Source organism: Pleurodeles waltl, chromosome 3_1 (genome assembly GCF_031143425.1).
Source record: "Pleurodeles waltl isolate 20211129_DDA chromosome 3_1, aPleWal1.hap1.20221129, whole genome shotgun sequence".
Taxonomy (NCBI): domain Eukaryota; kingdom Metazoa; phylum Chordata; class Amphibia; order Caudata; family Salamandridae; genus Pleurodeles; species Pleurodeles waltl.
Window position 1 is genome coordinate 1,510,474,973 of NC_090440.1, and position 15,555 is coordinate 1,510,490,527.

A 15,555-nucleotide genomic window follows, 5' to 3' on the forward strand; every position below is an offset into this window, starting at 1 on the left:
CAAGTATTTCACTGTCTGCTTGGCAGACAGTGAAATACGCGACGGGTGCCACTGCACCCGTCGCACAGCTTCCACTCCGCCGGCTCGATTCCGAGCCGGCTTCATCGTGGAAGCATCTTTCCCGCTGGGCTGGCGGGCGGCCTGAAGGCGGCCGCCCGCCAACCCAGCGGGAAAGTCAGAATTACCGCGGCGGTCTTTTGACCGCGCAGCGGTATTCTGGCGGCCCCCGACAGGCCGGCGGCGACCGCCGCCGGTCAAAGTCGGAATGAGGGCCATTGTATCTTTCACATCATCAGGCCGAGCTGCCACTGGCAACACAGAAGCCACAGAAGAGACTGCAACTGCCCTCATGGAGGAAGCCCTTAGTGATGACTACACTCCTGGATGTCTGGACAACTCGGTCAGAGACCTACAGTGAGCCTCACTGTAACCACATCAAGGCTTCCCAGCCTGATTGCCTCAACCTCACAGGCAGCTATTCGCCCCCCAAACTGTGTCCCTAGGCAGTGGCAACCATTTCATGACCCCCAGTCCAGGAGCCTGAGTCACAGCATAACACCTCAGACAATAATGGTCCTGGAACCAGTAGTAGGGGGCACCCTGTGACAAGGGCACGGACCTGTGGGGTTAGGCTTCATGGGAGGGATGTTGTGGGCCACTGGGATGAGTCCACTGGGGATGGTCCTGGCCAGAACACTGTAAGCCAAGTCTTGGGGGGCTATCAGGAGTCCCATGGCATGATGGGCCTGGTACTTTCCGATTTCGGGAGAAGAAGCAACTACAAAGGGACACTCCGTAGGGATATGCTTCAACAATGGGAGGCCACCAATACCAACCTGGCCTTCCTAACAGGGGTCCTGAGGGACATTAGCAGTACCCTGATAAGAGATCATCAGCAACACTCTACCCCTTTCTTTGGGACAGCAACACCAGGCCCTTCTTCATCGGTGCCAGCCACTGGAAGGGAGGCCCTGTCAGGGGAAGAACCCACCCCAGACAGCCCAGCCTCTGTAGCAGCAGCCCCCCCCATGCAAGCAGGGACATCCAGCTAAGAATCCAGGAGGTGGAGATGACCAGACATCAACCACTGCCAGCAACTGACATCTTTCTGAAGAAGCTCCTTTGTGTGCCACATATTCACTCTGTTGGCTGTTCTACAACCACCTTCCATTTCCAATAGAAGGAGTACACTTGACTTTGGACTTACAATGCTGTGGATCTACTACAATGATTTCTTCCACCATGACTGAACCCTTCACTTTTCCTGTTCCGTTATGTCCTTTAATTCTATTCTACGCACAAGTTCACAATAAATACCAACTATCACAAAGTTTAGGTCTGCTTGCTTCAGTTTTACTTGTTGCTATATAGAGATGTAAAGCCATGAGAAGGAACTGATTAAGACACAAGATACTAGTGTAAAGAGAAATGTGTTAGCAGTGTCCTGCTAAGGATTACAACCAACATAAATAAACACATTGCTACAAGTATCTGGTCACACAAATATTTTATTCCACTGTACAGCACATATGCTGTCCATTTGTCTGGACTGTCTGAGACAAGATGTCAATATAGATATATGGAGGTACAGTCCCCCGGACCACAGAAGGAAGGGCCTTGTCAAACATTGCCGTGCAGATTAGGCAAACAGAGAAGTTAATGGTGTCGCCAGCTTGAGCCTTATCACAGTCCCAAACCAAGTAATCCAACACCACACAAAACAAGGTACGGACAGAGGGCAGTACAACAGACCCTGATCACAGGTCCATCCAACCCAATGATCATGCTTCTGATGCATCTGGTGGAATGACAAAACATATGTCAGTGTTGTGGCACAGACACTGTGGCCTGCAATAATGGACCACATCTACACCTACATACAGGTCATACAAGAAGAGTGTTTAGCCAATGTGACGGATGAATGCCTAGCTTGCACTTGATGACAGCATATCTCGTGCCCGCATGATCACACACATGATGAAATCAACCCACCACAGCACACTTAACAAGTACAATGTGCACTTCTGATCTTCTACCCAAACAGTCTCCAAGCTGATTTGGCACAAGTCTCATAAACCCCAAATATGGGACCTACATAACCTGGAGCAATCCATGTCCATTTCCCATGTTGGAACAGCATCAGATACCTGTCAATGTCACAGCTCTGAAATGCCCACATGAGGATGTCATGGTGATGGTACCTGTACAAAGACAAAACAAGGAGTATAGATTTGAAAACATATCTATTACACAAATCACATAGCAAGCACCTGGAAATGAAGTTACATTGCAATGAGACTGACACAAACAAAGCAGCTATATCAAGGTGGGGATACGTCAAAGGCTAACTCTTCAAGCACCCTTTGGCTGAATATTGCTGAGAATTAGCTCCCTAGTGTTATGACAAAACACTCTACTCCACACATTCTGACAACTACAGTCCTTCGTACAGCCAGCCTCATTACATTACACAACATAATTACACTCAAGAAAAGTAGTTATTGATGAGATCATCCCACAAATCAGCTCCTTCCTCTTCACTACTGTGATCATCACTTGGCATTTCATGAGTCTCCTCCAGTGGCACCGCAGGCTGCCCCTACTCTGGCATGTAAGGGATATTCCTCCTCAGGGCAATGTTGTGGAGCATGCAGCAGACCACAATGACCTTCCTTACACACTTTTCCAGGTGAGTGGAGGAGGGTTCCACTAGTCTGGTCCAGACATCTAAATCTGGCCTTCAAGAGTTAAAAAGCCAGCTCCGCTAACCATCTTGTTCTTAAATGGCCTAATTGAAGCAGACTTGCCCTGGCATAGTTGGATTCCGTATTGGTGTCAACAACCAAGGACGGCTTGGATATGCAGAGTCTGTTAAGGAATGGGACATATGTGCAACAGTATCACTCTTTTCAGAATTTTTGCACCAGACATTGCACATGCACAAACAGGAAAGATGTGACTTACCAACCACCCGGACCCTCTCTGGGTAATAGCCGTGACATCAGCTGTGACATTTTGTAGTTCCGCAAAATGAAGGCCTCATGGCCTGAACCCAGATATTGGGCACAGACCTGTGAAATGTATAGGTCTGCCATAGGCACAACTTGGATGTTGATGGGATGGAAGATCTTTCACTTGTGGTATACTTTGTTTATTGGCATGCGGTGGCACCAGGCCAACATATATGCCATCAATACCCACCACCACATATGGGACCATAAAAGTCAGCCTTCACATAAGCTAAATCCGCATGTCAGGGAAACTGGATGTAGCTGTCCAGATGTTTCAACATTGATGAAAGGACATCCTTCAACACCAGGCTGAACATAGGTTGGGACATACCACCAGTTTGGGTCACTGTGTGTTGGAAGGAGCCTGTGGCTAGAAAGTGCAACAGTGAGATGACTTGTACAATGGGTGGTATGCTGGTTGGATTACTAATAGCTGGCATCAGATCTGGCTCCCACTGATGACAAAAGTCCACTATTGTTTGCCAATTCAGATGATGCAGGAGGATGAAGTGTCTTTCTTTCGTATTCTGAAGGTCTATAGGTGGACGGTAGACAGGTGGTTGCTGCCATCTCCCTCTCCCTTGGTACCTACATATGACAAGAAATGAATTCTGACAGTCATTGTGTTCTCAGCAACATACATAATGCATGTTAATTAGGAGTAGCTACAGGGGTACGTTACTGAACTATTTCCCATGTGCACTTAGAATCATTCTCAATGTGTGTGTTTGACTCATGACAGGTCCCTTACTCCCACACCTTCACACAGGTCACATTAGTCCTGTTCAGGCTTACTGCATAAAGTACATTTCCATTTTGCAGACAGTGTGTTGATTGCTGGGATACCATGGAATGTTACTCTGTAGCTTGGTCACATAGCAGAAAATGGTCAATACATGCCTTTGTTTGTTGGATGCCACCTCTGTAGGATGAACACATGTGTCCAAAAGCATATTCTGTGGTCAAGGTACATGACACAGAACCCCACCCCTTGAAGTGGCATGAGTCTCGCATTTGTCATTGCAAATGTCCACACATGGACATGCGCACCTGGGAAGGCTAGACACTTTCTGTACCCACCATGCCAGTCCCTTCATTGTTACCCATTGTATTGTTGAAGATTGTAGTCTGGCAGTAGCCAGTTAGGACTGTACGCAGAGAGTCATTCCCACAAAGTGTGAATATGTTGGTCCATTAATGAGGAAGGAGTTTCCCTTTCAGAAGACAGAAGAGTTGTGACGTGACTCATAGTGGCTCACATATCAGTCAGGTTGCTGGAGCATGACCCAAAGGATGTCAGTAAGCTTAAGTAGTCATTGTAGGGCCTGAGCAGGGTGGTGGGTTGGTCTGCAGATTGGGAATTGTATGTCTGTAGTCATGGCCCTGCACTCATTGGCTTGTATGTGTCACACTTGGGAAGAAGTGACAAATAGGACAGTTCTACCTTGATGTTACTAACATGGATGTGATGTAACTTTTTGTGATGAAACTTGTGAATATGATCTCTTGATTTGTCTTTTGCATTCATGCAGGTCAACACCCATCAAAAGAAGGGGATATGGCGAGCCATCGCCAAGAAGATGCGGACCCTAGGGTCTGCAGCTGGTGGAACGCCCACTGTCACAAGAGGTGGGACGACCTGAGATGCTGGGCCTGGAAGAACACAGAGGCCCAGCTGGGGAGGTCCTCCCAACTTGGGTGGGGTGTCCATTGGACCATGACCCCCTAATGGCCCACATTCTGGTGGTGGACCTTGATGGGCGTTTGATGGCAGCACAGCAGCCACAAGGGGGTGAGTACAGGACATATTCCTGCCTGTCCCATTGGCAAGTGATGGAGTGAGGTCCTGACAGCTCCCTCTGACAATTAAGGATGAGCCATGTGTCACACAGTGCATGAGAGATTGTAGGTGTTGACGTGTCATGCTTTGTATACTGATGTGACTTGCCTATTGGCCAGGTACCTTGGACAAATCTGAATTAAATCCTCATCCACTGGCTATTCTGGGACCACATACGGATGGGTACATTGATCAATCATGTACTGTTTGTTGTTGTATTGTGTAAGTAGGTAATGAATCACTGTCCTCTGCCATTTTCCTGGGTAGATTTGTATATTGATATCTGCCTCCAGAGTCTTCATGTGTGTTAGTGCCTAACTGCAGTCTGTAATGTGAAGGTGTCTAACATACATGTGACAGGGCTTACATTGTACTTTGGGTGCAGATATAGGCCACTAAGTGGGGAATGTCCATTGACCTTATTTATGTGCCATGACTGTTGCCAACATTCCATGTGCCTACATGTCAGCATGTGTCCCTTTCTCTTTAGTATACATTTGTAAGCTGAAGTTTCATGCATGACCTACCTATGTTGCTGGGATTATGTCTGTATTCACTCACATATATGTGCATGGCACACTATTTGTAGAATAGTACATTCACAATGGGGATATTTGTCATGTTGTGCCACATACAGGACTGTGTCACAATATGTTTTGCCTGACACATTCCCTCATGCATCATAGCATGTCATTTGGCATGCACAACTGCAGTAGCAATGAGGGATATGACAGGTATGCCTAGAGTTAAGAGCCACAATGTAAATATCTATGTCCTTGATGTGGCATTGTGTGGAAAAGTGTACAGCACATGTGTAATGGTTAAGGTTTGTGCCCTGACTGTTGTCATGCATCATGGATTGACTTGCAGTTATATTTAAATCACATGTATTTGAGTAAAGGTATTCATTCACAGACAGACATCTGGGTTTTCATAGGCAAAATGGGGACAGGGATGTAGCTTCCCACTGGGCAATATGTTGAACCTTCTACAAGACCTCGCAACTTCTGTGTCTCTCCTACATGCAAAGGACTAATGGCTTCTACTAATGCACTCAGACTATGCCATTGTAAGGGGTGCCAGACATTAGTGGTGATTAGCCTGGGGCTTGCTGATTCATTGTGTTGTTTACTTTGGGGACATCTCTCCCTGACATCTTACTCATGTTTTTTACAGTGTTCATTTTCATGCCACATGGGTGGCCTATCTGTACAACATCATTTTTTACCTTATTGACTCTATTGGGACAGTTGTCACTTGGTGAAGTGTGCATTGTGGAACTGCTTCCAGTGTGACATGAGTATTTCTTGTCACCTTCTCCAGGCTATTGTACTTTTGTCAGCACCATGGCAGGAATTTGGAACATCATTTCTTTTTGTTGGGTCACTATGTATGTGACAAATAGATGTGTGCATGTCCTTGTGTGGAATCTGTGGGAATGTAGTTGTCCTACTATTGTGTGACAACAGGTTACTGAGGTCTGCTCCATGGGGGAAGGCTTTGTGGGTAATGAGGTCCCCTACTAGTTCAATGGTTACTGTGATTGCACAACTTCAGCCATGCGATTGTAGTTGTCTGAGATTCTGATTTTCCTGTGGGCAACTGTTGACAGTTCATATGGCATGCATGCATATGGTATGGCAGATGTATGGGCCATTTAGGTGGATTTTGGTGCCTACTTGACAACATGATACCATAGGCTAATCAGAGCTGTTGTTCAAGTGTAATCATGGACATGTGATGACCCTATTTGCCTTTGCAGCATCTGCACCAGAAAGTGAAGGAGACTGGGCACAGCAGAATGGGGATGCATCTGGCCAGAGAACATCAGGTCAAGACACAACTGACACAGAGGGACCCAGTGGCCTGGGGGGTGAGGGTAGTGCCACAGGGGAGACCGAACATTCTTCATCGTCATTGGATTCCTCCTCCAGTGGTTACTCCATAGTGGTGGCGGACCCATTGGGGAACCTCCAGTACCATCCTTGTCTGCCATCCCTGTTCTATCACCTCCCTGCCCAGTTGGCCATGCCCACTCACTTAAGAGGGTGGGCATCCCCTTTGCCTCAGGCACCTCTGCCCCAGCCCCTACTAGCCCTGCTGCCCTCAGTGAGGAGGCTATTGACCTCCTGAGAAGTATCTCTGTGGGTCAATCCACCATCATGATTGGCATCCAGGGAATGGCAGGTCAAATCCAACAGACCAATGTATTCCTGGAAGGCATTCATGGTGCAATGGCTGCCCTAGAGAAACCTTTTGAGGCTCTGGCCTCCACCCTGATGACAGCCAGTCACCTCCCGTCTGCTGTCCCCCCTACAAATCCCTCTTCCCAATCCAAATCCTCCCTTCCCCTACCTAACTAAAGCACACAGACAGATCTGCATGCATCCACCTCAGCACCCAATAAAAGCACACACAAGCACAAGCAGCACAAAACACACCAGCACACACACAAACAACATCCAACCACATTCACAACTTCCCTTGACACCCCCATCACCCTCGACCTTACACAGACAACATCTAGCATACCCACAGGCACCACATCAACAGTCGCTGACACACCCATCATGCCCACCTCACCCATCATATCTGCAACCACCACCGCAGCAGACTCCCAGATATCCACCACAGGTACAACACCCACAGACACCACCACAACTACAAACACACAGACATCCACCACATCCACCATACCTGCAGTCATATCCCCAACAGCCACACACACCCACCACTGCTTCCGTCAGCACCTCCACCCCTCACCCCAAAGCCACACAAATGCCCAACAAACAGACACCTACCACACACAAGCATACCTCCCATAAGCACCCACCCACGTCATCAACACCTACACAGCATACAACCACTCCCTTAATCTCCAAATCCTGGCCCCCTTGTGCTGACTGTCCCCGTGGCCCTAAGAAACTTTTAGTTTTTTTACCTTGACCTTACCCTGTTCCCCTACCCCGTCCCAACCCCAGAAACGCCCCCACCCAGCTCCCTGTCCCTCCCTTCCACCTCCTAGGCCTTCCCTGCCCCCTTGCAAGCACCCATACCTCTCCACCCAAGAAGAAGCCTATCCCTCCCAAGAAGAAGACCACCACCCCTCCCACGCCCAAGCCCTTTTCCCAAATCGGAAGCCCCCCACGATAGTCCCTGAGATGCCTGCCTGCCCTCATGATGCCCCTTCCTGTGGAGGTTCCATGGCAGTTGGGAGTCACGTTTAGGCACAACACTGTGCTAAAATTGGATCAAATATATGGACTGACCAATGACCTTTGGACATTCATAGTATTTCTAGTTAATAAACCCAAACAGTTGTTTTTGTGCTATACATTTGTCCTGTAATTCCTTTTCTACCTTAATGTTGTTCCTGATTGACTTTTGTTGTCTGCCTACAGTTGTGTGTGTTTGAGCTTGCTGCTGCTCTATTTGCTGTTGTTTGCTGTATCTGACTTTGTGAGCAGTGCTGGTGCCCCCCAAGAAAAAGGTGTACGTTGAGTGTATGTATATGTGGGTGTAAATGCACTGGTGGTGTCATGGCATTGTGTGGTGTTTGTAATAGTGAGTATTTCATCTTTTGTTGTCCATTATGATCATGGTGCAAGGGTGCCTGTGTTGTCGCTAGGCTGCCATACCGGCAACAAAGCAGGGAGAAAGGGAGGAATGCACTGTATTCTTACAAATATGGTGCATCACTGCCCTTTCCTCATCATTCAGCACAGTGCAGCAAGGTGTCTTGCTGCGCTGAGTGACTTGGCCATCAATATGTTCCTGTGTGTTGTGCCACTAAAGGTTGTTGAACAGGTTTTCAGTATGCCTCCTTGTTACCTTTAATCTGCCATGCCTGTACCATACCTTTTCGATTGTTACAGTTTGTATACCCAATTCTCCCATGTCCCCTTCACTTGCACAGGGATATATGTTCATTAATCATTAGATTTTCTGAGGAAGAAGTTACTTCGGACTCATACCATCCGCACAAAAATCTCAGTGATGTACAGATTTCTAACATTTTAGCTATCCACACTAAAGCTATTTAATAAGTTGGCCATGTTACATGAAGTGTGACCAGGTTAAAAAATGGAACAAATGCTCCTTTGCATCGTTTTGTGCTTGCATTGTAGGTAATTGAACAAACTAAGGGGCAGATTTACAAGCCCCCAGTGCCACCTTAACGCTGCTTGTGTCATTTTTATGACACCAAGGTGCCATTAAGGAGGCTATTCCCCAGAGCCATGTTTACAAAGTGGTGCAATGCATGCATTGCATTACTTTGCAACCCCTTGCACGACATTATGCCTACTCCAGGCATAATGTGTGCAAGGGGCATTTCCACGAAGGGAGGCCCGAAAAAATGGCACAGTGACATTTTTAAGATTTCACTGCCCCATTTTTTCTGTCATTCTTAATGTCTGCTCAGGGCAGGTGTCAGAGTGACGCCCCCATAATATATCTATGGGCCTTCCTGTGCTTCACTGCACTTGCATAAAATATGTTGATGCTAGTGCAATAAAGCGACACAACAGCATCACAAAGTTTGACACTGTTGTGGTAACGGCTGCTATGGTGCGTCTTTTTGTAAATATGGCACAACCATGGTGTGATTAGGGGGGCAAGGGAGATGCAAGAAAAGTGGTGCATCTGGACCGATGCGCCTCTTTCTTGTAAATCGCCCCTAAATGTGCTCCATGTGGCTGTCTTTACATAAGGAATAGAAAACATACAGAGTTCTCAGTATTCGAAATGTAATGATATTCATCCCTCCCAAATAAAATGGGGAGGGTATCGCCATGCTTGAGCACTTTTATCCTTAAACTTTATGAAACACCTCGGGCTTATCCTCTGCATCAATCAGGTCACTACACTATGCCTAGAGTATATCCGATTCTCATGCATGCCATTCAGCACCTCCAAACTGCAGCCAGCATCCCTATCAGACATGCACGTCGGAAAGGCATGCAGAAAACCGATGCAACTTGGAATGCTTTGTCGGAGATATGAAGTGATATATAAATAGTACAATACAATGTAATAAAAGATAAACAAATAAAGGTTAGGCGAAAATAAACTAGAACGAATGCAAAATAAATTCAGCTTTTATACTTTTGAAACTTATTGAAGCGTGTTATATATTTTTTTAAATCATTGTTACAAGTACAAAATATTTAGAAGGAAATAAGTGTAAGGTTTTTGCAATTGTTGTACAATCTGCTTTCTACATTATTGCCCAGTGATCCTGGATAAGCTACTGTAATCCTCTGGAACTCAGTATATAATTTTATAGAGGCTCAAGCAACAGGTGCCCTTTTAATTGCAGTCATTGATTTCTCACTCATCGAATTTAAACTTTTTCAATAAAAGTTATCAAACTCTTAAGTTCTTACAAAAGGCATGCTGGTGCATTTAAAACAGTACCACTTTTACGTGGAAACAGAGGTTTGGGAGAGTGTGGTTTGGCTGCCATTTCATGTATTAAAGTTTCACTCAACTCGCCTAAATCTCTTTAATTTTGTACCCTTAACTGAAATCATAGAAAGAAAGGTAGACAAGAGGAGTATATATTTCTAAGAACAACATAATTTGCAGTCAATATCAAATATTTGACACAACAAAAACCCTGTACTTTTTTTTTTCATCTCTATAGCCAGCATTTATATTTTTGCAATCATGTATGCTTATGTCCGAATATCCAGATTGCATCCCTCTAAAGTAGGTATGCTGTGTTAGACTGCAGTGAATGACAACATAAATCACGGAAAGACATAGTCAAGTTTTAAAAAGTGGGTATTATAGATAATGTTGGACCTGGCCCTCTCAAGAGGGTCACACCCAAACCTTTTGCCTTCATTCCTCTTGTTTTCTGAACCCGTTTGTGTTGCCTTTTAGGACTCTGTGGCACATTGTGATTTTTAGGCACTATGTTTACCATAAATGTTTGAAATTACATACATCCGCTTCTACTGATTGGATGTTTGACATTTTGGTGTCATTTTATTTAATTAATTGTACTCTATATTTCCAAGTCAGTGTGGGTTTTTCTTTGTGTTGTGTTTTCACTTTGTATGCTGCATAAATACTTTACACATTTCCTCAAAGTTGAGTCTAACTGCTTTTGTGCAAAGCTACTAGAAGGCTGAGCACTGGTTAAATTAGTAAATTTTGTGGTTCACCCTGACAAGGAGTGTGGCTTTTCCTTGAGAAGGCCTCACTTTGCATTCAACAAATAACACAATTTCCCACAAATATAAACTTATTTATAGATAGAATAAAGTGCCCCCTGCTGTACTTTGAAAGGGTACTGCAAGTCACCAAGGAGTTTTTTCGATCAAATAGAGAAACAAGGTCTCTTTTAGGCTGCAGCGTGCTTTGTGTACAGTTTTTGCTGTGCTCATACAGAAATTATTGCTTCCTGCCAGACCCTTTTTAAAATTGCTAGGAAGCCACTCTGAAGTCAGTAGGTCGTAGGGCTGGCATAAAAGCCATAGCCTACAATCTAAATCAGTCAAGCTGGCAAATATAAAGCATGGTCTTAGATCTTGGCATTAGATCTGGTCTTGCAGTGTTTTTCTCACATTAGACCAATCTATGTTGGTGTAGATTGAGCAGCACAATAGTTTCATCATAAAGGGGATTCTCAGGTTCCCCAGTGCTCTGTATTGTCGAAATATGTACCTCTTACCATTGTCCTCTCATTCTTTATTGTCTCTTCCTTTTATCACTGCTTATGGAGCTCTTTGCCAGAATAGCAGTCTACTATATAAATAGAGCAGCCTTTTTTGCCTAGAAGATTTTGGTAGTTGGTAGTCATATAGAGCAGTGGTTCTCAAACTTTTTACTTCTATGGCCCCACTTTATCCTTACTGGAACCTGGGGGCCCCCAAAAAATCATTATTGGAATCCAGAGACCTCCCACTGAGTCATTATTGAAAGCTGGGGATCTAATCTGTTAATATTATTTGATTTTCTAAGCAGTCGCGGACTCCCTGAGGAGGCTTTGCAAACCATAGGGGTCTTTGGAACACAGGTTGGGAACCACTGATATAGAGTTTATTTGAGTGAAAATACTGCACTGCTGCTCCTGCCTCACCGTAGTCATGCTGCCACTGCTCTGTTTATAGTCAGCAGAAGCACTGGGTTTAATTTGCCAGATTCTCAACAGGCTTCACTCGCATAATCCTTGGCCTGGTGACATGTCCACCACAGCAATGTCACAGTCTGCTCACCCTACCCTGTTTAGGGTGGGGTGATCATCACTCATGCCCCTTCCTCAAAGCACCATACTTGCCATGTCTGTCCTGGATAGGCAAAATGTAGAATGTCTTGGACATGCAGGAAAAAAAACTCTCTGCACATCAGAGTCATTTTTTAAAATCTAAAACCAAACTCAAAATGTTTGAATACAAACTCCCACTTTGAAAGTTTATTTAAAAAAAAACGTTGCTAGTCTGACATGTTGAACATTACACCCACAAAGTAAAGGATCAGTGCCTGCAATAGAGACGTAACATTAGCACCTCCTCAGATGTTGCAGAAATCTTCACATTCCTGGTGGAGATTTTAAATATAATTGGTAGTCCTCTGCCCTGGGAAAGAGTCCATGGTACCTGCTGACCTGGTGGGCCACCTACCAGCCTCTAAATTAGTCTCTAGACTTCTTTTGTGATTGCATCTCCTAGCATTCTGCATCAATACCAATAGTTAACTTATGTATTTTTCCACATTCCCAGATCCTTATACAGATGCATTTGTTACGTTTTTACTGTTTGTGACTTAATGGTTTATAGGTTCAGTAAGAAATATTTGCAGTAGCGTGAAAAGATTTGCACTATAATTTTTTAGTAGAAACCCATATGTGGGAACTGCCTCCTCTGAGTTTCTTCATCACGCTGGGAAACATAATTTTGAGTAGGTTTTCTTAACACACATTCAGAAAAAAAGGTAGGGCACCAAACTGCGTTTTCTACATTCATTTTTCCATAGGATCTTTAAACGTAGCTACAGTGCAAATGGCTGAATAGATTTACACCAAATTTGGCAGAGCACAAGACTATGCTCCAGAAAGAGTGTTTTTTTGTGATTTGTAGAAAATCTGTACAGTAGTTTTGGGGCAATCAATGCTCAAACACTTTTCTTGCATCACACCGCAGAGTATCCCCAGACCTGACAGATTTATTGGAGAGATCTTATTGTCTGCCACCACTAAACAATTATGGGGAGGTAGCCATCTTAGGGCTTAGACTCAGCCCTGAGTTATAGAAAACATATGAAAATAAGACATAATGGGACAGGGTAGGGATATTTTGAACCTTAGGCTGGGTAGGGGGACCCCAAAGGGACCCTACATGGAGTCAAGAATGTTTTGTTTTGTTTTTTAATTTTGCTGCAAATGGCTTTGTGGTAAAAATGTAAAATCCCCCCCCAAATGGACCAGGGCCCGAGGTAAAGCACATACATAATTTAGGGGAGGTGACGAATGGGACCCCATCACCCATGGACAGCTCACAGACTATGTCACTTCAGGGAGGGAAACATTTGTTTGCTCCTGCCTAGACGAAGCATTATTAAATCTCCCATTGGGTGGAAGCAAATATGCCTTCCCTGCCTGCAGGAGCATGGGCAGAAAAGGCAAGTCTGCTCCCACTAAGGTGGGAAATTAAAAAAATTCTCCAGACAGATAGCAGCAGACTTCTGTGTCAGTGAAGCAGACCATCTGGGGATCCATAGCAGCAGATTCTCAAATCTGCGTGTCAGAGAAAGGCCCTGATTAGCTGGGCATAATCTGGGAGAAAAGTTGCGGCTGCCACTTAATTTTTTGGCTGGATGTAGGGGGAAATAAAAGTGAAAACTGAGATAAGGGGTATAGGACAAATGGATGGGCCCCTGAGGGATCCCTCATGGGCAAAAAATTGGCCAAAATCTTTTGGGGGGGATTCACAGATCAGCGGATCCACCGCTGGGCTCAGTACAAAGCTCTTTGTAAATCTGTGATGGATTGGTGGTACTCTCTTAATTCAGAGATCCTCTAATCTAGACCCCAGTTGAACAAAAACACACACTCACTCAACCAACCCACATGGGGAGGGCAGCAAGCAGGGTGTCAGGGTCCCAAGGCCTGGCTCCAGGTCAGGCCTTGTGGCCGGCAACCCCCAGCACAACCGAAGGCCCTGTGCAGAATTTGGTTGGCTGCCTTTTGGTGGATTGGCTGAATGTTGCCAGGACAACCTCGCCGCTCCCAGCTAAAGGACCTGTCAGCATGGTGTCAGCTGCCTTTGAGGTGTTGGCCATCGAGCCTGGCCTGTGATAAACCCCTATCGCTTTTTCAGTGAATTGCTAAGGTTTTTTAAAAATGAAAACAGATATTTCTACTACACCTAACTGTAACGTCACTTTAACTTTTGTTTTTTTTGTGAATTTGTAGAGTTTTTTTTATGCAAATTCATTATCTTTGTGAGTGTATAAATGATAGAATGACTGTGTAATATATTGTGTTTAGAAATTAGAATAATAATTTTTTATTACAACAAAATATCATATGGTTGACAGTTTGAAAATAATCTTTGGAAAATTTGTGAGTATGTGTCATGGATTTTCTAGAGTTTTTTTAAGCAAATTATTATGTTTGTGAGAGTATATATGATAAAATGACTGTAATATATGTTGTGTTTAGAAATTATTTTAGTAAAAAAAACTTATCATAACAAAATATCATAATTTTGACAGTTTGTAAAAACAAATGGAAAATGTGTGTGAGTATTAAACAGATAAATATTTAATAGAAATTATTTATTTGCTTAGTTATTGTAACTCTGATAACATGAGATGGCACCAGCAGTCTTTTTTTGCAGGTGTCCATGCTCTAGCAAGAGGATTGTGAGAAGCTTGAGGAAGAATCGCAAGGTTGCAAACTTCTAAATGTTATTGCCATCTATGCCATATGGTTCTTTATCGTGTTTCCAGTTACTATTTAATGCTAATGTATAATAGTGCAGTGAATAAAAGGTGGTTAGATTTTTCTTTAAATTTTGGGGAAAAGTGGTGGCTCTTGCAAGATTCTCACAGGAACCGGACACAAAATTCCTTTTGTGGACTCCGAGTGGGCTGTACTTCCGGTTTGGCTATCACTACACACTTGTGAGATCGTATATTCAGAATTAAGTTCATTACATTGGACCAGGCTCTCCTGTCAGACCTCTCCCTCAGATAACAGGTGCGTAGGAGGGTGTGAGGAGAGAGACTAGCCTCTCTGTAGCAATCTCTCTGATGGATGAAAGTATGCAGAGTATGCTCAGTCCAAGGACTCTCCTCCCTGCTAACACCCCTTTCTCTGATAATGGGTGGGAATAGTAGGGCGTGGGAACAGACTATACTCTACTCACAACTCTTACAAAGTCAATGGGTGTAAATCGTAGACTCTGACTGACAAACACCATGTCAGTAATACTCCTGCATACAGTAGCAAGTTTGCATCCTACAGTGTATTCTAAGATCGCCTACTCGTTTCTACTGTTCACAATCCCACAAGCGTCTTGTGAGATTGTAACATTTTCAGAAAATAGAAGTTAATCATCCACTCATCACAGTGCTCATTTCTTACAACATACCTTTCATAAACAATGCCTGCAATATTCATTCCCACTAATGGAGTGTATTCAGAACTCATCTACCTGATTTTACTATTCATGATTCCTAAAGAGTCCCGCA